Source organism: Hyla sarda, chromosome 1, assembly GCF_029499605.1.
Source record: "Hyla sarda isolate aHylSar1 chromosome 1, aHylSar1.hap1, whole genome shotgun sequence".
In the NCBI taxonomy this organism is placed as follows: domain Eukaryota; kingdom Metazoa; phylum Chordata; class Amphibia; order Anura; family Hylidae; genus Hyla; species Hyla sarda.
Window position 1 is genome coordinate 280797445 of NC_079189.1, and position 26539 is coordinate 280823983.

Sequence of the window (26539 nt, forward strand, 5' to 3'; positions counted from 1 at the left end):
AAGGGGGCGTGGTCACCAGAAAGGGGCGTGTCCATGACATTTTCTGAAAAACCCAACATATTTGCTAAGGTTTCCACATAAAATGTGGTGGATTTGAGCTGAGAAAAACCCGACAGATCAGAGCATGTGTGTGTTAAAAAAAAAAAAAAAATTTAGGGAAACCTTAGTAAATACCGTGGAAAATAAATTATAGGGAATTAAACCCCACAAAGAAACCTACACAACACTTAGTAAATAAGGGCCATTATATTGTATCTTCATGGGCACTGCTTCAAACATATGTGAGGCAGGTGAGCTGTATACACAGCACAACACATAGATGTGCACACCCAAACCAGTATTCCCAATAACATTCACTAGGAGACAAGCTAGTCTGTATAGTATTGAAATGACAGCAAACTCACATTAACTTTAGGGATACATACAAATTCTATTGAAATGTTAACCTTTTATTTAGATTGGCCGTCAAAGAACAGTTTGGTTCATAAATTGAAAATCTGGAATGTACAGTGGGGTTTGTGATGAATGCATACATTCCTCTTGTCTATAGTCTCAGATGTTGAACTACTTGTTCTTCAGATGAAATGCCTACAAGGCATTCAGGTCACTCATTTATGTGAGGAAACTGTTACCATTTCCAGACGATTTGTTGCTATGGTTCAGAATCGTCAAAGAGCATGACCTGCAACAAAAGAAGACAGCAAAACGTGTCTTCAGTTTATTTCTCTGTCATAGTGACAAGCTAGGACAAAGCTCAGGTTTTCTCTTAGAGACATAAAGATATGTTACTAAGTGTTGGGTATTTCTTACCAGAAGTGGAGGTCCTCAGGGATGTGGAATTTCTATCGCCCGACGCCCCGGACTAGCAGTTTTGGGCGCCGGGCAGGTGAATTTGTCCGGCCCTTAGCCCGGCTTCGGGCAAGCAGGGCCGGACCTGACAAGTGCGGCGGATCTGCAGTCTGTATGGAGCGGGCAGAAGTCGGGAGCCCGCTCCATACAGACTGCAGATCCGAAGCAGAGCAGGGGAGATAGAAGCTGTGTATGTGTCTTCTCTCCCCTGCTCTGCAGACGTGCAGGGGGAGAGGCTTATGTCTCCCCGTGCAGACCTGCATCCTCTGCCTTCACTCCCCCCAGCTGTAGCTTCGGAGAGCTGAGGGGAGGAGGCGCGTCTGCACGGGGAGATGCATGCGCCGCTCTGCAGTATGTATGGAGCGGGCTCCGGACTCGTGCCCGCTCCATACTCTGCAGCCCTCGGCTGTTCTCAGTAGCCGGGGGCCGCCGCTAATAGCCAGCATGCGGCGATCGCCGCGGCTGGCTATTAACCCTTTAGATCGCCGCTGACAGCGGCGTCTAAAGCCTGGGTTCTCAACCTGGGGTACGCGAAAACGCTGACAAATACCGGCCATGCATTGGCCAGTATTTGTCAGCGCATAGCCGCGGCAGCTCACTGTACAGTAGCGCGGCGAGAGATGCGGCCGGGGCTACTGTAAGTGAGCTGCGTGGTTGCCAGGGAGACGTGTGGCCCCCCCTGACGTTGCGCGGAGTTGCCGCACAGCGCAGGGGGACGTCACACGTCAGTGCGGCCCTGTGGAACATCCCGTGAAGCAGCAGGCAACGGGACCACAGGACGCCAGGTAAACAACTGTATGGCACAGAGGGGGGGGGGGGGGGACTGTATGGGATGGAGCACAAGGCATTAAGATGGAGGGGGAGAGGGATAATGGCGGAGGGGGGGGGGGGGAGTAATAAAGCACAAGGCATTGAAATTTTATGTCTTGTGCTTTATTACTCCCCTCTCCCCTTCCATCTTAATCCCCTTGCACCAGTCCCCCCTTCCTCTGATCCCCCTTTTGCCATATCCGATAATGGCACAAGGGGATTAATATGGAGGGGGGAAAATGACAAAAGGGGATCAGAGGGAGGGGGGAATAATGACACAAGGGGATTAATATGGAGGAGGGGGGGTTGATTATCCCCCCCCCCCCTCCATCTTAATCCCCTTGTGCTATTATTATCCAATATGGCAAAAGGGGATCAGAGGAAGGGGGGAATTATTAATCCCCCTGTATCATTATTCCCCCTCCTCCATCTTAATCCCCTTGTTCCATATTGGATAATAATGGCACAAGGGGATAAAGATGGAGGGGAAATAATGGTAAAAGGGAATCAGAGGGAGGTGGGAATTGTGGGACAGGGGGAGTAAGACGGAGGGGGAATAATAGCACAAGGGGATTAAGATGGAGATGGGATGCATTAGTATAAAGGTAAGAACACGCCTTTTGTCTGCGGATACCCCTCGCTCGCAAGTTCCGCGTGAGGGGGTACCCGTGGACATACTTTCAGGCCTTGGGGGTATGGTCGCCGAAAAGCGCGATCGCAGGGGGGCGATCCACTATGGAGGTAGCAGGAGGACTTACCTCTGCTTCCTCCTGCCCTGCTCTGTCATTGATAGATCCTGGCTGGACCAGACTCTATCAATGGATCACAGAGCACACAGATCAATGGAGTTCAATAGAATCTATTCATCTGTCTGAGGAATCTAATGATTCCTCATAAGTCTAATAAAGTGTAAAAGAAAAAAAAAAAGTTTTAATAAAAGTTTGAAAGACACCCAGTGGTCTTCAAACGGTGCCCCTCCAGATGTTACAAAACTACAATTCCCAGCATGCCAGGACAGCCGTTGGCTGTCCGGGCATGCTGGGAGTTGTAGTTTTGCAACATCTGGAGGGCCACAGTTTGAAGACTGCTGCATTAACCCCTTCCATGTTAAAAGTTCAAATCACCCTTTTCCTATATAAAAACATGTAAACATAATAAAAATAAACATATTTGGTATCGCTTCGTGCGTAATTGTACAACCTATTAAAATATAACATTATGTATCCCGTACGGTAAATGTAATAAAAATACCAAACCACAGATTTGCAATTTTTATAATATCCCAGAAAAAAAGTTAAAAAGCGATTAAAAAGTGATTAAAAAGTCAGATCAATGCCAAAATGTTACCGATACAAAAAAGAGATTATGGTGCAAAAAATAGCCCTCATACAGCCTGGTATGCGGAAAAAAAATAAAGCTACAGGGGTTAAAAAATGGCAATTAAAAAAATTAGAAAAAGTTCAGAATTAGTAAAACATGATGTAAACGATACAAATCTGGTATCACTGTAATCAGGCGCCTAAAGTATAAAACTAACATGTTACCTCAACCACAAGGTAAATGGCGCAGAAAAGAAAACCACCAAATCTGCTAAATTATTTTTTACTATTTCAATTTCACTTCCCTAAATATATATATATTTTTTGGTTCAGAGAATACGTTATTGAAAAATTAAAAGGTGTCCTTATAGTAGGTAGTTATGGCTATTATAGGGCGAGGAGGAAAAAATCAGAGCGTAAAAGCGAAAATTGGTCCGGACAAGTGGATCGTCATGAGGGACAAGTAGATTTTGCTCCATTTTAGTCCCGTGGACAAGTAGTTTTTTATAAAATTTCCACACCCCTGGGTCCTGTACATTAACTTGGCTATACCTGAGCCCTCCATTGATGGGACACTTGTTTGAAAACCCTTTTCTGAGATTTCAAGTGTTTTTGACTGTTTAAATTAATTTTCCTTGATTAAATTATCATTAACATCTAGTACTTTTAAGAAAATTCTGTCTTCTCTCATGAAACCTCTTAACCCCTTAAGGACGCAGCCCATTTGGGCCTTAAGGACACAGAAAATTTTATTTTTACGTTTTCATTTTTTTCTCCTCGCCTTCAAAAAATCATAACACTTATATATTTTCATCCACAGACTAGTATGAGGGCTTGTTTTTTGCACGACCAGTTGTAATGCCATCACTCACTTTACCATAAAATGTATGGCGCAACCAAAAAAATATTATTTGTGTGGGGAAATTAAAAAGAAAACCGTAATTTTGCTAATTTTGGAACGTTTTGTTTTTATGCCGTACAATTTATGGTAAAAATGACATGTGTTCTTTATTCTTTGGGTCAATACGATTAAAATTATACCGTGATAACATACTTTTCTATTACTGCTGTGCTTAAAAAAATCACAAACTTTTTAACCAAATTAGTACGTTTAACCCCTTAAGGACCCGGGCTTTTTCCGTTTTTTATTTTCAATTTTTCCTCCTTAACTTTAAAAAATCATAACTCTTAAAATGTTTCACCTAAAATTCTATATGATGGCTTATTTTTTGCGTCACTAATTCTAGTTTGTAATGACATTAGTAATTTTACCCAAAAATCTACGGTGAAACGGGGAAAAAAATCAATGTGCGACAAAATTGATGAAAAAACACTATTTTGTAGGTTTTGGGGGCTTCCGTTTTTACGCAGTACATTTTTTGGTAAAAATGACACCTTATCTTTATTCTGAAGGTCCATACGGTTAAAATGATACCCTACTTACCGTATATACTCGAGTATAAGCCGAGTTTTTCAGCACGATTTTTCGTGCTGAAAACACCCCCCTCGGGTTATACTCGAGTGAACTCTCCACCCGCAGTGGTCTTCAACCTGCAGACCTCCAGAGGTTTTAAAACTACAACTCCCAGCAAGCCCGGGCAGCCATTGGCTGTCCGGGCTTGCTGGGAGTTGTAGTTTTGAAACCTCCGGAGGTCCGCAGGTTGAAGACCACTGCGGCCTTCGACATCATCCAGCCCCCTCTCACCCCCTTTAGTTCTGTACAGTACTCGCCTCCGCTCGGCGCTGGTCCGGTGCTGCAGGACTGTCCGGTGGGGAGGTGGTCCGGTGGGATAGTGGTTCCGGGCTGCTATCTTCACCGGGGAGGCCTCTTCTAAGCGCTTCGGGCCCGGCCCCAGAATAGTCACGTTGCCTTGACAACGACGCAGAGGTACGTTCATTACCAACGTACTTCTGCGTCATCGCCAAGGCAACGCCTCTATTCTGGGCCCGAAGCGCGGAGAAGAGGCGCCCCCGGTGAAGATAGCAGCCCGGAACCACTATCCCACCGGATGACCTACTCACCGGACAGCCCTGCAGCATCGGACCAGCGCCGAGCGGAGGCGAGTACTGTACAGAACTAAAGGGGGTGAGAGGGGGCTGGATGATGTCGAAGGCCGCAGTGGTCTTCAACCTGCGGACCTCCGGAGGTTTCAAAACTACAACTCCCAGCAAGCCCGGACAGCCGATGGCTGCCCGGGCTTGCTGGGAGTTGTAGTTTTGAAACCTCTGGAGGTCCGCAGGTTGAAGACCACTGAGGGCGGATGATAAGAGGATGATGAAGGGGGGGTGTGGGATGATGAAGGGGGGGTGTGGGATGATGAAGGGGGGTGTGGGATGATGAAGGGGGGGTGTGTGGGATGATGAAGGGGGGTGGGGATGATGAAGGGGGGGTGTGTGGGATGATTACAAGGGGATGATGAGGGGGGGTGGGGATGATGACAAGGGGATGATGACAGGTGATGATGAGGGTCTGGATGATGACAGGCGGTGATGATGATGATGATGAGAATGTTAATGACGGGGGTCTGGATGATGACAGGGGGGGATGATGTATTTCCCACCCTAGGCTTATACTCGAGTCAATAACTTTTCCTGGGATTTTGGGTTGAAATTAGGGGTCTCGGCTTATACTCGGGTCGGCTTATACTTGAGTATATACGGTATATAGGTTTGATTTTGTATTACTTCAGAGAAAAATGAATACATGCAGGAAAATTTATACATTTAAAATGGTCATCTTCTGACCCATATAACTTTTTTATTTTTCTGTTTTCAGGGCGCTTTGAGGACTCATTTTTTGCGCCGTGATCTGAAGTTTTTTTCAGTACCATTTTTGTTCTGATCAGACTTTTTGATCACTTTTTATTCACTTTTTTGTGGTATAAAAAGTGATCAAAAATGCGCTATTTTGGACTTTGGAATTTTTTTGCGCATACGCCATTGAACGAGTGGTTTAAAAAGCGGTATATTTTAATAATTTGGAAATTTCCGCACGTGGCGATACCACATATGTTTATTTTTATTTACACCGTTTTTTTTTTTTATTCTTGGAAATGCCGGGTGATTCAAACTTTTATTAGGGGAAGGGATAATTGAAAGGGTTAATGATTTTTTACACTTTTCTTATGCAATATTATAGCTCCTATAGGGGGCTATAACATTGCATTAACTGATCTTTTACACATTGATTGATCCATCTCCATAGGAATGGATCAGTCAGTGTTTTCGGCGTTTGAATGCTCAAGCCTGGATCTCAGGCTTGAAGCATTCATTCGGCGATCGGACAGCGCAGGAAGGAAGGTAAGAAGACCTCCTCCTGTGCTACAGCTGTTCAGGATGCCGCCATTATACCGGGGCGATCCCGAACAGCTCCCTTAGGTAACCGGCAACTTTCACTTTCGTTAGCCGCGCGGCTCAGCTTTGAGAGCACGGCTAAAGGGTTAATAGCGTGCGGTGCCGTGCGCTATTAGAGGCGGGTCCCGGCTTCACTATGACGCCGGGCCCGCCGCGATATGATGCGGGGTCACCGTGTGACCCCGCGTTATATCGCAGGACCGGGACCCAGGATGTACCCGTACGTCCTGGGTCCTTAAGAGATTAAGATCCCCCTAATTTGTAGAGCTATAACTTTTTATAATTTTTCCGTATAAGTGGCGGTATGAGGGCTCATTTTTTGTGCTGTGATCTGTACTTTTTATTTGCTTATATAAAACGTTTAATATATTTTTTATTAATTTTTTGGGGAATAAAATGTTATAAAAAAAGCAGCTGTTTTGGACTTTTTTTTTACGTTCACGCCGTTCACCGTACGGTATCATTAACATTTATTTTAATAGTTCAGATATTTACACACACGGTGATACCAAATATGTATATAAAATATTTTTTTACCCCTTTTTGAGGGTGAAATAGGGAAAATGGGGCAATTTACGTTTTTATTGGGGGAGGGGGTTTTTCAAATTTTTTTTACTTTTACTTTTATTTTTACACTTTAATAGTCCCCATAGGGGACTAATTATAGCACTCACTCGATTGCTAATCCTGTTCAGTGCTATGTATAGGACATCGGTCATCTTCTGCTCTGGTCTGCAGGAAGGCAGATCAGAGCAGAAGACTCCCGGAAGACAGCGGAGGAAGGTGAGGGGACCTCCGGCTGCCGTGCTGGATTACCGGATCGCCGCGGTAGCGCTGCGGGCGATCCGATCATCCAATTAAGTGACCGCGATGCGGCAGATGCCGTGATCTGTATTGATCACGGCATCTGAGGTGTTAATGGCGGACATCCGCGGGATCGCGGATGTCCGCCATTACCGGCGGGTCCCTGGCTCCGATCAACAGCCGGGACCTGCCGCGCATGATCCGGGCATCGCTCCGATGCCCGCTGTTATGCTTAGGACGTAAATGTACGTCCTGGTGCGTTAAGTACCGCATCACCAGGACGTACATTTACGTCCTTCGTCGTTAAGGTATGTTCGCACTTTGGAATAAAGCAAGGACATTTTAAACTGTTAAATGGAGCAGAGATTATGCAGAATTGGCACTGAAGAACCAAATAAAGGAAAAGTGATGCAGAATAAAAGAAAGTGACACCACATAGGGGGAGATTTATCAAAACCTATCCAGAGTTGCCCATAGCAACCAATCAGATCACTTCTTTTATTTTGCAGAGGCCTTGTTAAAAATGAAAGAAGCGATCTGATTGGTTGCTATGAGCAACTTTTCCTCTGGACAGGTTTAGATAAATCCCCCCCATACTGCCCAACCACTGCTTAAAAAATATATAATGATATAGCCATGGTTATCCTGTATGCTTACAGTTTGTTAATGTGCTGGGGGTGGGCACCAGTACCACTCCAGTCTCCTCATGTAGTCCCGTCTGATCAGAGACCCCAGATGTTGTTGTTTTTCATCCCTGCTTTCTACAGTATTTCACATTGAAAATGTGTCCAATTTTGTCAGGACCAGCCGTCTGTTTAATGTGTCTGGAGGCCTCCCGACTATCCCCTGACTGGGAGAGAAGGATAAGGCATGCTGGATTTCAGCTGCCTGATCCTTTTTGTATTTTTAATGGCACCATTTAGGGTAGTATCATATACTGTGCCAGGTTAATTAGGGACAGGTTAATTTATACAGAGTTGACTTTATGGTAAAAATGACTGTTGGACATTACAGTTGGCTAATGTATGCAATTTTGTTATGGTTCACTACTTCTACAAAATGTCACCATGTTTGGCAGAACTAAGTATTTGTAGTATGTATTCATACTATTTGGAAGTACACTTATTGATTACTTTTTATTTTATCTTTTTGGGAAACGAGGTGACAACAATTCTAGCATTGTTTTTGTTATACAGCGTTCATTGTACAAGATAAATAACCTTCTATTTTAATAATTTGAACCACATAAAATGTTAACCAATCTCCATTAAGGCTGCTTTCACACTATGAAGTTCACCCGTTAATAAACGTATGTTATTATGTATTATTAACAGACATTTAATAACGGGTGAATTAAGGGATGCTACAAAACATCCGTCATGTACCGGGCGTTTTTACACATCTGCCTACAGACTCCCACAGCCAGGACTACTACTACTCCCATCATGGAACAGACTTGTTTCCATGATGGGAATAGTAAATCCCTAGCAGCGGGAGTCTGCCGGTGTCTGGGGAGGCTACATTAGTGTTTGTACTACTACCCCCATCATGGAAAAGAGGCTGTTCCATGATGGGGGTTGTAGTACAGGGGCTGAGGGATTGATCGCATCGGGTCTCACTTCTGACACCCGATGCGATCAGAAGTTATTAAGCAGGGGAGCGGGCGGCATGGTCCGCAACCCTGCGATCACGATGTGTTTTTTACTTTCATTTTAAAATTCCCTGCGGGGAACCCTGATTGGCTCCTCAGTACTGGCCATTCAGGGATCCCCGCGGGGAATTTAAAAATGAAAGTAAAAAATACATCGTGATCGCAGGGTTGCGGACCATGCCACCCGCTCCCCTGCTTAATAACTTCTGATCGCATCGGGTGTCAGAAGTGAGACCCGGTGCGATCAATCCCTCAGCCCCTGTACTACAACCCCCATCATGGAACAGAGTCTGTTCCATGATGGGGGTAGTAGTAGTACAAACACTAATGTAACCTCCCCAGCCGCCGGCAGACTCCTGCAGTGGGGAATTACTACTCCCAGCATGGAAACCAGTCTGTTCCATGATGGGAGTAGTAGTAGTCCCTCAGCACTGCAGGAGTCTACAGATGTCACCTCTTCTGAGCATGCTCAGTAAAAATAATGTCCGTTATAATAACCGTCATTAACGGGTGTATTTTCTAATGTATCTTTTCTAATGTATGTATTCTAACGTATGTCGGCCATAGACTTCAATGTTAAAAATAACATACGTTAGTATACCCGTTTCTTGTGACGTGCGAAAAATTACTGCATGTCACGTTATTTCTCCTGTCACAACTAACGGCCGTTAGTCATGACGGGCTATAACGTGTGACAAAGGGTAAACGAAAAAACCCATTGACTTGAATGGGGTTGTTTAACGTGTGTTTTAATAATTATGTTTCAAACGTACGTGTATTAACGGGGGAACCTCATAGTGTGAAAGCAGCCTAAGGCTGGGTTCACACTACGTTTTGTCCCATACGGGAGCGCATACGGCAGGGGGGAGCTAAAACCTCGCGCTCCCGTATGTCACCGTATGCGCTCCCGTATGTCATTCATTTCAATGAGCCGGCCGGAGTGAAACGTTCGGTCTGGTCGGCTCATTTTTGCGCCGTATGCGCTTTTACAACCGGACCTAAAACTGTGGTCAACCACGGTTTTAGGTCCGGTTGTAAAAGCGCATACGGCGCAAAAATGAGCCGACCGGACCGAACGTTTCACTCCGGTCGGCTCATTGAAATGAATGACATACGGGAGCGCGAGCTTTTAGCTCCCCCCTGCCGTATGCGCTCCCGTATGGGACAAAACGTAGTGTGAACCCAGCCTAAGCTGGATAGGGACTGTTGGTAGACAGCTATGTGCATGTTTGATTGAGTTCAAGTCATCGTTGGCCCTAAGCCACACCCCCTGTGTTGTCTTGGCTGTGTGCTTGGGGTCATTGTCTTGTTTTTTTGCAAAAACAGCACCATTCCTGCCTAAGGGTGCGTTCACACTATGGAATTCCCGTGGAATTCTACGAGTGGAACTCCGTGAGCGGAATTCCGCGGTGTGAACTTAACATTAGTGTGAATGGGTCTCCCCGAGACCCGTTCACACTGAGGAATTTCAGCGGGGGACAATTCAGCCGCTGAAATTGTTCCGCGCAAAGAAAGAACATGTTCATTCTTTGCACGGATTCCGCGGCCCTATCGCCGAAGTATCTGCGGCGGCAGCCAGGCAGAATCTCCGCTCACGGAATTCAGCGAGCGGAGATTCCGCTGTGTGAACGCACCCTTAAGGGTGTGTGTAGTACTGCAGCCCAGACCCATTTATTTCAATTGAGCTGAGTTGCAATACCAGGCACAACATGTAGACAAAAGTGGTGCTGTTTTTGTAAAAAAATAGAAGCAGCGTTTTTATTTATTTATTTATTTTTTTTTAACTAATACTAGACAACCCTTTACTTTATATTCAGCTGTCCCTCAAACCTGACCAGTCTTCCTGTTTCAGCCACTGAAAAACAACCCTACAACATGATGCTGTTACCATCATGCTTCACTGTAGGGATAGTATTGGGCAGGTGAGGAGCAGTGTCAGGATGCTTAGAATTAAGGCCAAAAACTAAAATGAGGCCGCATTCACATCTGATTTTTTGCAATACGGTTCCCATATCCGGTTTCATTGAAAAAAACGTATCGAACCGTATATATATAGACATTTCATTGCAAACCGTATGCCAACCGTAGCATCAGGTTGTGTACGTTTTGCATCATTTATGGGTTTATACGGTTTTTACCCGTAGACAAAACCGTAGTCTACTACGGTTTTGTGTCCCGGTGAAAAACCGGATACAACCCGTATACGGTTATCTTAAAATGGAGTTCTGTGGTAACCGTATTGAACCATATGTGTGTATGGTTACATCCGGTTTGCACAATAGTTTTTTTTTGGGGGGGAAATTCAATAAAAAGAAGAACTTTACTGTATTTAAAATGTTGACAAACATAAAACCGTGTCAGTTTTCTTTCAAGAAAAACGTATGCAAATGGAGATCCGTTTTCAAACCGTATACAGTTTAAAAACGTGAGGAGGCATATACGGTTGCATACGTTTCGGTCCGGTTTGGAGACATACGTTTTTTTGTACAGAAGCGGCACACGGGACCCGTATTGCAAAATCGAGATGTGAATGCAGTCTAAGACAAGAGAATTTTGTTTCTAACAATCAGATAAGTTCCTTAACCCTTTGGGTTTTTCCGTTTTTGCACTTTCGTTTTTTCCTCCTCACCTTTTGAAAATCATAGCCCTTTCAGTGTTGCACCTACAGTCTCAAATGATGGCTTATTTTTTGCACCAGCAATTCTACTTTGTAATAACATCAGTCATTTTTCCCAAAAATCTACAGTGAAAAAAAAATAAAAAAATAATAATTGTGCGACAAAATTGAAGAAAAAACACCATTTTGTAAATGTCTCTACGCAGTAAATTTTTCAGTAAAAATGACATCTTATCTTTATTCTGTAGGTCCATACGATTAAAATGATACCCTAGGTTTGATTTTGTCATACTTCTGAAAAAAAATCATAACTACATGCAGGGAAATTTATACATTTAAAATTGTCATCTCTATTTTATTTTTCTATTTATAGGGCTCATTTTTTTTGCCGTAATCTGAAGTTTTTATTGGTACCATTTTTGTTTTGATTGAACGCTTTGATCGCTTTTTATTCATACTTTTTATTGTATAAAAAGTGAACCAAAATACACTTATTTGGACTTAAGAAATTTTTTGCGTTAGCCATTGACCGTGCAGTTTAATTAACGATATATAAGATCGGACATCGCACGCAGCAATACCACATATGTTTATTTTTATTTACATGTTTTTTTTTATGGGAAATGGGGGGTTATTTGAACTTTTATCAGGGAAGGGGTTAAATCACATTTATTAATTATTTAAATTTTACTAATTTTATTTTCATTTTATTTTACACAATAATTTTTTTACAGTTTAGATGCAGCAATCAACTTTGAATGCCGCGTCTGAAGGGTTAATAGCGCGGGTCACCACGATCGATGATGTGCGCTATTAGCCCCGGGTCCCAGCTACCGTTAGACAGCGGGACTGACCCGATATGATGCGGGGTCACCGCTTGACCTCGCGTTATATTGCGGGAGCGGGACTCAGGATGTACAGGTATGCCCTGAGCCCCCAAGAGGTTAAGAGCTTATTTGCAAACTCCAGGTGGGCTTCCATGTGTCTTTTACTAAGGAGAGATGGAGGTCCCTTTACCTGCCTCTGTCCGTCTCCAGGGGTCTTATGCTCTGAGATCGAACAGACCAGAGCAGAAAATCACTGATAACACTGATCAGTGCGTATCGCAGCATGCGTAAACGTCCGATGTATCAAAATATTATGTTAATTATCCTGTATGGTGAACGGCATAAACATAAAAAAAAAATAAGTCAAAAATTGCTGCTTTTTGTCATATTTTATTCCCAAAAAATGTATAAAAAATGATTAAGAAGTAAAATATAAGCAAAAGTAGTACCAATAAAAATTACATATCGGGAGTTTTTATCTAGTAATTCTTACTGAAACATCCCTTAGGGTATGGTCACCCGGGCGGCATACAGTGAGATTTTCTGATGAAGGTGTGAGCTGCAGGTTTCTCTGTGTAAATATGTCGTAACTTTGTTGCAGTTGAGCAAAAACTGCAATTTTTTTTTTACTTTTGCAATTTCTGCTGATATACACGTTTGCGTTTTCACTTTGCAGTGGTAAGAGACTTGATTTGCGACCTTTCTTAAAAAGTTCCAGATTTGCTGCATAGCTCATGAATTGTTCCGGACTATGTCACCTGAACACCTTTTACTTTCCCTTGTGGTGAGTTCTGCACTTTCTTCACCTCTCTGAAAATTGGATTGCTCTGTGGATCACTTCACACTTGCTAAACATGGCTGAATGTGAAGGGTCCGTTTTAGTGTGAAAGGAGCATTGTAAATAGTGCTGGCGTTTTCTGTTTCTATTGCAATTACTTATTGTGTTAGGTTCTTCAAACTCCCTTTCCTGAATTACCGTATGATTGCTCAGTGAATCAGGCCCACAAGTTTTCTTAAATTGTAAGCAAGCAGCGAGAATTTACATAGCTACCCAATCTATTCATTAAGTCATGAACAGATTATCTACAGTTATGCTTTATGAAAAGCTTCATGCTGTTAGATCACATAATATTGAAAGTTTAGAAAATACATGGCAATTTTGGATATGCACTTCCGACTTTAGAGCTCGATAAAACCTCACACATCTGTTTGTCTTGGATTTCATGATCAATTCATTTTCCCTGTTTATTTTGCATTTAATTCTTAATAAAAATTATAGTGGAACTAAATATATCGGACAACCCATTTAATGGCTGCATGATTTTGCAGGTAAACAGTTTTACTTGAAAAATTACACAGCCATTCACACTCTATTTGGAAAACAATGTTGAACACTATGTCCATGTGTTAGTTTCATCACTGTGTGGTTTCCTCTACATGAGACTCTATCATAGTTTCTTCCACTTACAGCTGTACTTATGATATTATGTTGGAGGTGTCATTGTTTTGTAGAATTAGTTAATGGGATCTCTTGTGTTAGTTGGGCTTATCACGTAGAGGTTCAGTCCAACACAGAAATGTCCTATATATACTGGCCTCAACCAGACAAAGTAAATTCACATTAAGGCTAGGTTCAGACTACGGAATTTCCGTCTGCAATTCCGCGTTGAAATTGAAGGCGGAAATTCTGCTTGCTAAAATGTATAGTGTAGTGAATGGGTTTCCGTTCACAAATTCACACTTCAGAATTTGTGAAGTGGAATTTGTGAACAAAAAATCCACTTGGAGATTTCCGCCTGAAGAATGGCGTTGCTCTTTCTTCAGGTGGAAATCCGTGCGGAACACATTGCAGTCTATTGGAGACTGCAATGTGCAATGTCCTAGCACCGACTGATTCAGCCAGCGGTCATGGTGCACATTGGCACCAATTACAAAGTTAGAGATAGGTGAAGTGTCCTTAGAAATTATTTCAGATAGTAAGATTAAAGGGGTTCTTCATCCCTAGCCATCTTATTCCCTGCTGCTGGGACCCCCCCCGCCATCTCCAGCCCAACTGAAAAGACAAAAAGAGGAGCGCAACCTAGTGCATTATCATAATTGACAAGTAGAAAGGAAACTGGAGATCAGTAACGCTCACCAGAGTTGGTTATGCTCAGAGTATAACATCTACAACAGCATGTCACTTGAGCGGGTACTCCATCCTCCCAGGAAGTCGGCAAACGGCAGTAAGTTCAGTAATATATAAAATTCTCCAATGCAGGCGCTTCTCCCATAAAATGGTATTCTTTTATATCATCATCATAGACATAAGGAAGAGTAGCAGCACTTTTAACGCTTTTCTAGCTCGGACAGAGCTCTTTATCAAGACGTGCATAATTTAACATAACGTAGACTCACTATATATAGACATGCAATTGAAATAACTGTCTGTGAATTTGCCCGGGAAACCAGTGCACTCAGCTCCTGGCTTCACTAGTGGGATTCACAATATGGCGGCTGGATACTTCCTGTCCAGTGCTACGGTATATAAGATAATAGTAAAATACTTAAAATGGTTCTAATAAAATTGCAATAATAGTGTACAAGTCTTAAAAATACTAAAACTTGAAGGTAAAATATTTATTAAACACATAAATAGGTAAATCAACTTATAGATATATTTTGATGTTATGTGATGAGAGGTAAAATAGGGAATAAAGCCCCATGGACGCTGTGTATCGTCCAGTAGCAACGGTATCTAGAAAACTAGAGAGCTAGAATAAGAAGTTGCATATATATAGTAAATATTCCTTTTATTCACATCCTTTAATCCGGCAGCATTTGCAGTAATGGCGGGCCCAGTGCCTGCTGTGGTTGTATCTCTTTTAATTGTCGATGTGTCCTATATTTGCGTATAGTTGCACATCAGGTTAATGCTGGTATTGCTTTTCAGTGCGTGGCAGCCCTTGGAGGACTGAAAGCCGGCGATGGTGCCGAAGCTGTAGTTGCGACTTCTCATTTCAATCAGTGTATTGCTTAAAGGGGTATTCCAGGCAAAACCTTTTTTTATATATATCAACTGGCTCCGGAAGGTTAAACAGATTTGTAAATTACTTCTATTAAAAAAATCTTAATCCTTCCAATAGTTATTAGCTTCTAAAGTTTTCTGTCTAACTGCTCAATGATTATGCACAGCTCCTGGGACGTGACTCATCAGAGAGCAGTTAAACAGAAAACAACAACTCAACTTCAGAAGCTAATAACTATTGGAAGGATAAAGATTTTTTTTATAGAAGTAATTTACAAATCTGTTTAACTTTCTGGAGCCAGTTGATATATAGAAAAAATTTTTTGGCCTGGAATACCCCTTTAAAAGCGACGGCGACAGAACTGTTGTGTGGGCAAGCAAGCTGTGGCTGAAGAAATATTTAGTATTTATTATGATCCGATTAATGGATGTGGGAGCTTGCCGACAGGTAATATTGTAAGTAATTTGTATCCAGAAGCTGCTGCGGCCGAGCTATAGCATAAACTGTATCCAGGGTACAAAGTGGTCAAGCCAGTAATGTCCTGATTTAGTATTTCCTAACTGGTGAGCCTGAATCAAGTTCATGATTCCCAATAGTGATTAGTTATTTAAAGGTGTATGTTAGGCTTGTAATTAGAGATGAGCGAACTTACAGTAAATTCGATTTGTCACGAACTTCTCGGCTCGGCAGTTGATGACTTATCCTGCATAAATTAGTTCAGCTTTCAGGTGCTCCGGTGGGCTGGAAAAGGTGGATACATTCCTAGGAAAGAGTCTCCTAGGAATGTATCCACCTTTTCCAGCCCACCGGAGCACCTGAAGGCTGAACTAATTTATGCAGGAAAAGCCATCAACTGCCGAGCCGAGAAGTTTGTGACGAATCGAATTTACTGTAAGTTCGCTCATCTCTACTTGTAATGCCTGAGTTGCAGAGGAGGTTACCTAATAGTATCCAGCCGCCATATTGTAACTCCCACTAGTGAAGCCAGGAGCTGGGTGCACTGGTTTCCCCAGCAAATTCACAGCCCGTTATTTCAATTGTATCAATATATATATATTGAGTCTGTGTTATGTTAAATTATGCACGTCTTGATAAAGAGCTCTGTCCGAGCTAAAAATGTGTTGAAAGTGCTGCTACTCTTCCTTATGTCTATGATGATGAAATAAAAGAACAACATTTTATGGGAGAAGCGCCTGCATTGGAGAATTTTATTTATTACTGAACTTACTGCCATCTCCAGACCGGCACCCTGGGGGACATGAGAAAGCATAATGGGAATTCTCCAGGTACTCTGACTTGTCTAACCCAACAAGAAGTGCAACACCACATTATTAACATTAAAACACACAAAACACACATAGGTAGCATCTATGCCAGAGTTTTGCAGGAATTGAGTATGGTGCTAGACAGACCCTTATTTCTTATATTTAAAGATTCTAAAATGACAGGGATTGTTCCACAGGACTGGTGCTTAGCAAATGTGATTCCAATATTCAATAAGGGGTCAAAAGGGATCCTGCAAACTATTGGCTTGTAAGTTTAGATTTTTGGATGGTTTTCTGAGAGATGCTGTTCTGGAATATCTTATTGAAAACAACCATCTAACACAGCGCCAACATAAATGTATGCAGGGTTGGTCCTGTCTGACTAATCTGGCACACAAAAGGATAGTACATAAAATGCTGGGGCTAGGGGAGGATATACAGTATGTAAATGGGTTAGCAACTGGCTCAGTGAATGAAAGAAAGCAGAGGGTGGGGATCAATGGAACTTTCTCTGGTTGGGTGACTGTTACAAGTGGGGTACCATAGGGGTTAGTACTGGGTTCACTTCTTTTCAATATGTTTATTAATGAGATGACACTAAACTGGGATAGGTCGGTGATCACCACAGAGGAGGATAACCTAATACTACAGAGGGATCTGGGGAAGCTGGAGGTTTGGGCACAGACATGGCAATAAAGTTTAATAAATAATTAAAGAGGCTCTCCACCCCTAGACATCTTATTCCCTATCCAAAGCAACAGCACCAAGGGGGACGCATGGAAGAACAAACCACAAAAGGTAGAAATACAGGAAATGATTTTACAATAGCTATTAAAGGGGTACTCCGACCCTGAGACATCTTATCCCCTATCCTTTGCATAGGGGATAAGATGTCTCCGGGCTGGAGTACCCCTTTAACAAAATTTCAGCACAATGCCTTTATACCAAAACACTGATAGAATCTGCTGCTGCCAACAAAGCTCCTTACAGGCTGGTTTAGGAAATTCAATACATGTCACTTTTCTTGACTAACTAGTCTTTTGCATATTTATATGTATAATATGATGTGCCACTCCTTTACATACAGTGATCAATTATATGGCTAAGAAAAATACAATGTGCACTAAATTCTAAACATATTTCATCTTCAGAAGTATGGATAACATAGAAAAGAAGTGCCTACATTTTCTAAAGAGTAAACAATTTGGGGGAGATTTATCAAAACCTGTTCAGAGGAGAAGTGCAGCAGGTTCCCCTAGCAACCAATCAGGTTGCTTCTTTCTTTTTTTTTAGAAGCCTTTCAAAAATTAAGGAAGCAATCTGATTAGTTTCTATGGGCAACTATTCCACTTTCCATCTGCACAGGTTTTAATAAATCTTTCCCTTTTATTTCTACATGTTTTTTTTTTTTGTTATTATTATTATTTTTAGTCTGGGGTTTGTCACATTGGCTAGGATAGAAATGGCCCATCAGGAGATGCTACAGTTTGTCTTGGTTCTAGCATGATAAAGGGCCCTTGACATAAAATAGACCCATTACATCTGGTAGAAGACAACTCCATGGGAAGTTTTTGTTTTTTAGTTGAAACAACTTTGCTACTGGAATCTATAAATGTTATTAATTAAAAATGAACCTATTGAGTTTAATCGACCATTTATGTTCTCCATTTCTTCTGAAGGCTTCTTGTAAGGAAACAAGTGCAAGGCCATCCTTGAGTTATTGTCAGCAGCAACCAAATATGTTCTAACTAGTTACAAAATTACCTAACAGCTTCCTATGGCCATTCTCTACTTGCCATACATTCAGCGCTTGCCTGTGACCAGATGGACCACACAGTAAAATCTGCCTTATGTTTGTAACCCTGCTGTTTGCCTTCACATTGATTGCATGATGATAAGACGCCTATCAGTACTGATCACTTATTCTGGCTCGGAGGAAAACTTTTGAACAGTGTGTTGTCTTTACAGACCTAAATTAGTAAAATCTTTTACTCCTGGCTGTTTTAATTCACTTGCATCACAACTTCCTGGCTCCAGCTGCATGCTTTTCCACTTACTAATACTTTTCCATCTATCTGTAACAGAACAGTTACTTAAGTGCTGTCTCATGCATATGTGGTGTCCCGGTACAGAACATGGTTCTGTACAGTCCTAAAGTCCCTCAAGTCCACAGGGCTCTCCTGCAGGGTCCCCCTAAGTCATGATATGGTATTCTGTTGTATATTAAGTATGTACATCTATTATAAGTACTCTACAGTGAATCTAAACTGAATATAAAGGTTATTAGGATATTTACCCTGTATAGGACCTTCCTAAGGTCATGTGATATGTCATGTGATGGGTGATCACATGATACCCAGAGTTCCATGGGCACAGGTAACCACAGGCAACCATCTACCAATGGGCTTTAGTCCAGCCTCCTGATATATAAGGGGCTGTCGTCTCCACATTCACTCTCTTAGTTCCTGCAATCAAAGCAAGCACAAGTCCTGTAAAAGTCAAGTCCAGCATATCTATAAATCTGCAGCTACATCAAATCTGTGAGTACAAGTCAAGTCTCTACTGTCCCTACCAAAGTCGTAACGTAGTACAGTGGCCTGCATCATTATTATTGCAACTACAAGTTCAAGCAAGCCTGAGAGGTTCCCTGTGTCACGGTCACCTCTGTGGAAGTTGGCTATTTGTAAAGACTGTTTTATGCCTCCTTCGGTAAAGTTCCAGTTGCATCAAAACCCTGCTTTACTCTCCTTTACTATGTGCCGTTTTGGGTTGGTAGTCAGCGGTGCCCTACACCATACTACCACATCCTGGCATCACGAACACTAGGGGTTAACAACATCTTGCCCCAGGGTTTAATACCATCTGGCCCCACTACACCGCTACACCCCGTGGTCCCGCTATAACACCGGTGGCTCACCGGTGCACGCACGAAGTGGTTCCTCCTCTGTCACCCTCTCCCTTCTGCACGAGTAAACCCTAACCCTGGTAGGTAGCTACCAGGGAGTGGGGTATTTTGTTTGTGGCAAAGAAGATAGACTCAAAGGGACACTTTGTCTTTCTGTTCCTTAATATTGAAAATCGACACCTCGTCTTGGCCTTTTTTTTTTTTTATATGCCCCCCCATCCACTGCATATCCTCTTTTGGAGATAATCAGTTTTTTGGAAGCAAGAGAACATCTCCCACTTTATTTATGCGGGGATTTTGACAATGTTTTGAAACCTTCAGTAGATCGAGTGAATTTAGATGGGAAAGGAGTAAAGTATTGCTCTCGCCAGACTCTGTTGGCTAAGATGGTAAAGGAGATGGGGCTAAGCGATCCATGGAGACTAATGAATCCTGCTAAAAAAATATTTTCTTGTTACTCCACCACGCATCGCACCACATCCCGGATAGATATGGTGTTATGTAATGATTGTGGGCTAAGGAGCATTGAGAATATCCATTATGAGCCTAGATCAATTTTCGACCACACCCCTATAGTGTTAAATTTAAACTTGGACCCGGAAGCTAATCGAAAGAGGAGACCTTTTAACCTCAACCCACACTCGTTACGAGTGATAGACAAGGAGAAGATCCCTGAGGCCCTATCTGAGTTTTGGGAACTAAACAAACATTCTGCATCCTATCAGGTTATATGGGGCGCTTTAAAAGCCTTTTTACGGGGCATATTATTTAAAGAAATTCAAAAAATGAAACCGGTTTGCCAGACAGGAAAGGAGCTCAGGTAAGAGGTCAATATAGCTGAGACTAGATTTGCTCAGGCTCACAATTCAGAAAACTATACTCATGTGAAAGAATAATAATATAATTTATCCAATTTTATGACAGGGAAGGCACAGCAGAACATTTTTTTGGGGGGGGCAGAGAATTTTTGTGGAGGGAGGGCACCCGGGGAAATTTTTAGCTGAAAGAATTCGAGCAGATGGGGATATAAGTCAGATTATAGCATTGCAGAGGGACACAGGGGAAATTATTAATCAACCTACTGAACTTCGGGAGGAGATGGCAAATTTTTATTTAAGGCTCTACACTACAGAGGGAACCCCCGCAGAAGAGGAAATAAAGGCATTTCTGCAAGTATGTGATCTCCCCAAACTTTCATCCAAACAAACACGGATAGCAGACGGAGCAATAACACTTAAAGGGGTGTTCCAGGATTTTTTTTTATTTGACTATGCTACAGGGGCTGTAAAGTTAGTGTAGTTCATAATATAGGGTCTGTACCTGTGTGTAACTGTTTTCTCACAATTCTTGTGATTTTCACCCCAATTAAATTTTTACCAGCATACAAAATGACTGTTGTCTCAGATTTTTCCCAGGTTGCAATGCAGCCAAGACCTGACCTCACTAGTCAGCTGATGACAGGGAGCCTTTCTGCTTCAATGGGTGGAGCGATCGCTTGGTGGGAGAGAGATCAATCTGCAACTAATGCAACAGCTGTAGGCACTCTGATTGAAAACCACAGGTCTTTTGAATGGTTGCAGCTCATTTATGTTTCAATTGGTGGGGTGGCTGATGTGTGGGAGGGAGGAAAATTGAATTATGGGATTTGTAGGCAAAGAAGAAAACTCAAAAAGGAAATGCCAGTTCACAAAAAGCTAGCCACAGTATTATGGTAATATCACAACATGGCCATTTAGCCCCAAGACAAGTGCAGATCCTTCCTAAGCATGTCCATTACTGTCTGGCAGGTACATAGTAAAATCACCTTATGTTGGATAACCCCTTTAATGAGCTAAAAGAGGCATTATACACTTGTTCAGGGTCCTCATCACCAGGGATGGACGGGCTCCCCTTTGAGGTATAGCGGGAGTTTGGAGATGTACTTCTACCTATGCTGGAAGAGGTTTTCACTGAGGCATGGAGAACAGGAGAACTCCCAAAGTCTGTTAGAAGCTAGCATGGTCTTGATCCCCAAGAAAGGGAAGGACCTCATGAAGGTGGAGTCCTTCCATCCCACTTGATTAATTAATGCAGACGCTAAAATTTTGGCAAAGGCATTAGCGAGAAGGATGGCAGGTGTGGTTCCGGGGTTGATTGCGAAGGACCAAACAGGATTTGTTCCTGGTAGGTCCATTCATAGTAACCTACAGAGGGCCATGGCCAATTTAGAACTGGGCACTGGTTCCCTCCGCTCCACTCTGTCACTGGATGCAATGAAAGCCTTTGACAGAGTGGAGTGGAGGTTCCTTTGTGGTTTCCTGGAGGTGTTTGGTTTTGGTGAGAATTTTATGAGATGGGTTGGTTTATTTTATAATAAACCTAGCATGAGAATTAGGATAAACGGAAAGGCCTCTGACCCTTTAATTCTCTCTAGGGGAACGCGGCAGGGGTGCCCAATGTCACCTCTGCTCTTTATTATGTATATAGAACCACTTGCTAATTTGATAAGAAAATCCCGGGATATATTTGGTTACGGTATCAAAGGTAGAGAAGATAAAATATTGCTCTATGCCGATGACCTTCTCTTATTTATTGAAAATTCTGAGTCTATGATTTCCAAAGTTATGGACCTTGTAGAAAGGTTTGGTTGTTTTTCCGGATAAAAATTAATTGGGGAAAATCTGTATTGCTGCCTGGGGATTTTAGTAAGGACATGGGGTTACAAGGCGTTAGGGTATTGAAAGAAGGGGAATATATGGAATATATGGAGTATATGGGAATATGTTAACTGGGAAGGCCCATAAATTTTGTGAAATCAATTTAAATCCTTTTTATTAGGTAAAATTTAAAAGAGAATAGAGGTTTGGAAGAAATTCCCACTATCCCTAGCAGATAAAATATACCGGTATTAAAATGGTGATACTCCTTCAAGTCTTATATGTTATCTCTGTGTCTCCAATATGGATACCCACTAAATGTTTTTTTTGGGATTAGAGGCTAGTTTGGGGAGGATGCTATGGGGGAGGAGTAGGGTACGGATGAAGTACAGTAAATTAGTTGCACTTGAAGAAGAAGGGGGATGGGCACTTCCTAGCTTTAGACACAATTTTTTAGCAAAGAAATTACAAGATTTGAAACAAGGATGGAATAATTGTTTTTTTTTTCGGAATTCATTTTCTCACCAAAGGGGGATTTTTATATATGTTCTTAAAATGGTGGAATCAGGGCAGGTTGTAACATACACACAAGAACAATGTAGAATTTTCAGTTTATATATTAAAGTCTGGAATGAGGTTAAGAAAATGTGGAAAATTGAAGGTAGTTGGACATTCATATTATGGGATAACTGTAAATTCCAACACTTTAACCAAGGGTTAGATAAAGGATTTTGGATTAGGTGAGGGATAAAATATGTTAACCAGCTTTTTTCAGATGGGAAACTTAAAGAATTTGATATATATTAAAAAGAGTCACAAAGATTGTCATATTTTGATCTGAAAATACCACAGACATTCATGTGGACAAAAATTATTTATTCAAACACATACGTTGATAGAATATATAAGATTCACGGATAGCGGTAATAAGCACATGAGTAAGGCTTCTATCACACTATAAAATCCTCCGTTTTTAAACATCCGTAGGAAGATCCATGTGAAAATCAGCTGAAAACGGCAGTAACAAAATTCTATACGTGCGTTAGAAATTCCCATTATAGTCTAATTTCTAATATCCGTATAAATCCGTTATAGTCAGTTATTGATAACGGACGTTAGTTTGTTACGGTAGATAGTTACGGAAGAAATAGTTCATAATAATTCATACGGATACTAGAAAATGCAAATATGTTGTACAGCTCACCTCCAATGTTCCCGTGCACGGATCCGCACTTGGCTCGGTGCTGATAGGATCGTAGAAGAAGCAAAAGGTGATCCAGCACTGGATAAAAAGTTGCAGCTTTATTTTATTCCGAATCCAACATACAAACTTCATACGATAAGACCGACACCCTCCCTCGTCATACTCGTTTCAAGCGCATGCGCGCTCTTCCTCACTGAGGAAGAGCGGGCATGTGCTTGAAACGCGTATGACGAGGGAGGGTGTCGGTCTTATCGTATGAAGTTTGTATGTTGGATTCGGAATAAAATAAAGCTGCAACTTTTTATCCAGTGCTGGATCACCTTTTGCTTCTTCTAGGATATTAGAAAATCCCATAGACTATAATGGGATTTTCTAACGGACGTATAGAATTATGTTACTGCCGTTTTCAGCTGATTTTAACACGGATCTTCCTACGGATGTTTAAAAACGGAGGATTTTGTAGTGTGAAAGCAGCCTAAGAATTATAGATTTTTGATTAGAGAATTAGCGGACACTACTCATTAAAAAATTAAAAGAAAGTAGGAAACCGAAATTGGGATGATTGAGACAGTAGATTAGGAACAGGCAATCAGAAATACAGTACATTGTACATCAAACAAACAATTTCAATTTACACAGTTGAGGGTGCTATACAGGTTACATTACTCCCCATCGCTACTGTAGAGGATGGGTCTCTGTGAGGAACCTAATTGCCCTAGATGTGAATTTGAGAATGCAATTTATATACACTTAATCAGGGAATGTCCAAATATTGCTGATTTTTGTATGAAAAATGGGGATGTAAGGGGTTAAGGAGACGCCTGAAAAAATTTGAAAAAACTTTGGGTTTTTGGGAAAATAGATAGGAATATGAAGCATAACACTGTCCTTCTGAATTTCTTTTCTTTCTTCCTTTTTTTTTCTCTCTGGCAGCTGGGGAGTGGGGAGTGAGGGTTAGGAGTAAAATGTATTACAGTATATGCTATGTATGTTATTGTATGTATTTTTTTTATACCTGGCAAAATTTAAAATAAATAAAGGGGGAAAAAAAAGTGCTGTCTTACGCTACGGCCAACACTTCTTGTTTATACACTCTGTTATTGCATAAAAAAAAATCTAGTGGGTTTTCCGAAAACTTTGCTGTAGAAAATCAATAGATAAAACAGATCTCAAGTCACATTAAAGGGGTATTCCGGGCAAAAACATCTTATCCCCTATCGAAAGGATAGGGGATAAGATGTCTGATCGCGGGGGGCCCGCAGCTGGGACCCCCCGCGATCTCCCTGCATCAGCCCCCATTATGCGTAGCTGCGTCTGAAGTTTCGGAAACCTCCGGGCTCCATTCATTTCTATGGGAGGGGGCGTAACGGCCGCAACGCCCCCTCCGATAGACATGAAGGGAGGGGGCGTGGCGTGACGTCACGTACCCGTCTATGAAGCCCGGAGGTTTCCGAAACTTCAGACGCAGCTACGCGTAGAATGGGGGCTGTTGCAGGGAGATCGAGAGGGGGTCCCAGCGACGGGCCCCCCGCGATCAGACATATTATCCCTTATCCTTTCGAAAGGGGATAAGATGTTTTTGCCTAGAATACCCCTTTAACGCTCACACTTTGACAGAAATGCTGGTTTCATACCATGTCCTGGAGATTCACTCTCCACACATTACAACACATGAACAATCCAGCAACTATAAAATAAAATCCACAATTCTTTATATTAAATAATTTTAACCCCTTAACGACCAAGGACGTATATTTACGTCCTTGGCCGGCTCCTGCGATATAACACTGGGTCACGCGTGTCATATCAGGTCGGTCCTGGCATGTATCTGAAGCTGGTGCTAATAGAGCGTGGCAGCGATCGCGGTGCCACGTGCTATTAACCCTTTAGACGCTGCGTTCAAAGTTGAACGCCGCGTATAAAATGAAAGTAAAAGCTTCCCGGCTGCTTAGTGGGGCTGATCGGGACCCCCGCAGTGAAAATGTGGTGTCCCGATCAGCTGGGACTTGAGCGGAGGTCCTCTTACCTTCCTCCGGCGCGTCCCTTCGGCGATTGATTGCTCCAAGCCTGAGATGCAGACTTGAGCAATCGACCGCCTATAACACTGATCAATGGAAAGCTATGTCTTTGCAGTGATCAGTGAAAAAGATCAGTGTGTGCAGTGTTATAGCCGCCTATGGGAGCTATAACACTGCAAAAAAAGTGTAAAAAAAAAAAGTTAAGTGTCCTTTAACCCTTTCCCTAATAAAAGTCCAAATTACCCCCCTTTTCCCATAAAAAAATAAAACCATGTAAATAAATATGAACATATGTGGTATTACCGCGTGCGTAAATGTCCGAACTATAAAAATATATCATTAAACCGCACGGTCAATGGTGTACGCGCAAAAAAAATTCCAAAGTCCAAAATAATGTATTTTTGGTCACTTTTTATATCTGAAAAAATAAATAAAAAGTCCGATCAATACAAAAATGGTACTGTAAAAAACTTCAGATGCAAAAAAATAAGCCCTCATACCGCCCCATACACGGTAAAATAAAAAAGTTATAGGGGTCAGAAGGTGACAATTTAAAATGTATAAACTTTCCTGCATGTAGTTTAAGATTTTTTCCAGAAGTACGACAAAATCAAACCTATATAATTAGGGTATCATTTTAATCGTATGGACTTACAGAATAAAGGTAAGGTGTCATTTTTACCGAAAAATTTATTGCGTAGAAACAGAAGCCCCCAAAAGTTACAAAATGGCGTTTTTTCTTCAATTTCGTTGCACAATGATTTTTATTTCCGTAGATTTTATTTCCGCATTTGCTGTAGATTTTTGGGTAAAATGACTGATGTCACTGCACAGTAGAATTGGTGGCGCAAAAAATAAGCCAACATATAGATTTTTAGGTGCAAAATTGAAAGGGTTATGATTTTTAAAAGGTAAGGAGGAAAAAACGAAAGTGAAAAAAAGGAAAAACCTGTGGTCCTTAAGGGGTTAAATCCATATTAATAGGTCATCATGGACACCTCTGATGCATTTCAAGCCTAAACAGCTTTTAGTTGTAACATACAAAAAGACTAACTACATATACGTTTAACATTACCAGTACAATGACTGATAAAGATGATATGCCAAATCAAGACAGACAAATAAACTGTCTATGTGGGACCGTAATAGCCTTAGTGACATTCTATGCTGCTGTGGTGGGGCTGTAATAAAAATAAAATGAAACAGATACTGCGCCTACCTTTCTCCCTTAGGGGTCCATGTGTAAATTCCTCCATTCCCCTACTGAATGTA

The 26539-nt window shown here is 41.8% G+C and overlaps 2 protein-coding genes across 4 annotated transcripts in view; one reads left to right on the forward strand and one right to left on the reverse strand.

Annotated features, from left to right (window-relative positions):
• The window catches only part of TPM4 (tropomyosin 4), a 103202-nt gene that overhangs the window by 33900 nt on the left and 42763 nt on the right, over positions 1–26539 (reverse strand). The window contains exon 1 of one of the 3 annotated variants that reach the window (XM_056573486.1): positions 7794–7941. The exons of the other annotated variants lie outside the window; for them this stretch is intronic. The gene's annotated coding sequence lies outside the window, so the exon portion shown is untranslated. Of the gene's footprint in view, positions 1–7793; positions 7942–26539 lie in introns of those variants that run through there. 3 annotated transcript variants of the gene reach the window in all.
• Positions 1–26539, forward strand: part of LOC130368901 (protein mono-ADP-ribosyltransferase PARP14-like) — a 380920-nt gene that overhangs the window by 5088 nt on the left and 349293 nt on the right. The window lies entirely within an intron of this gene.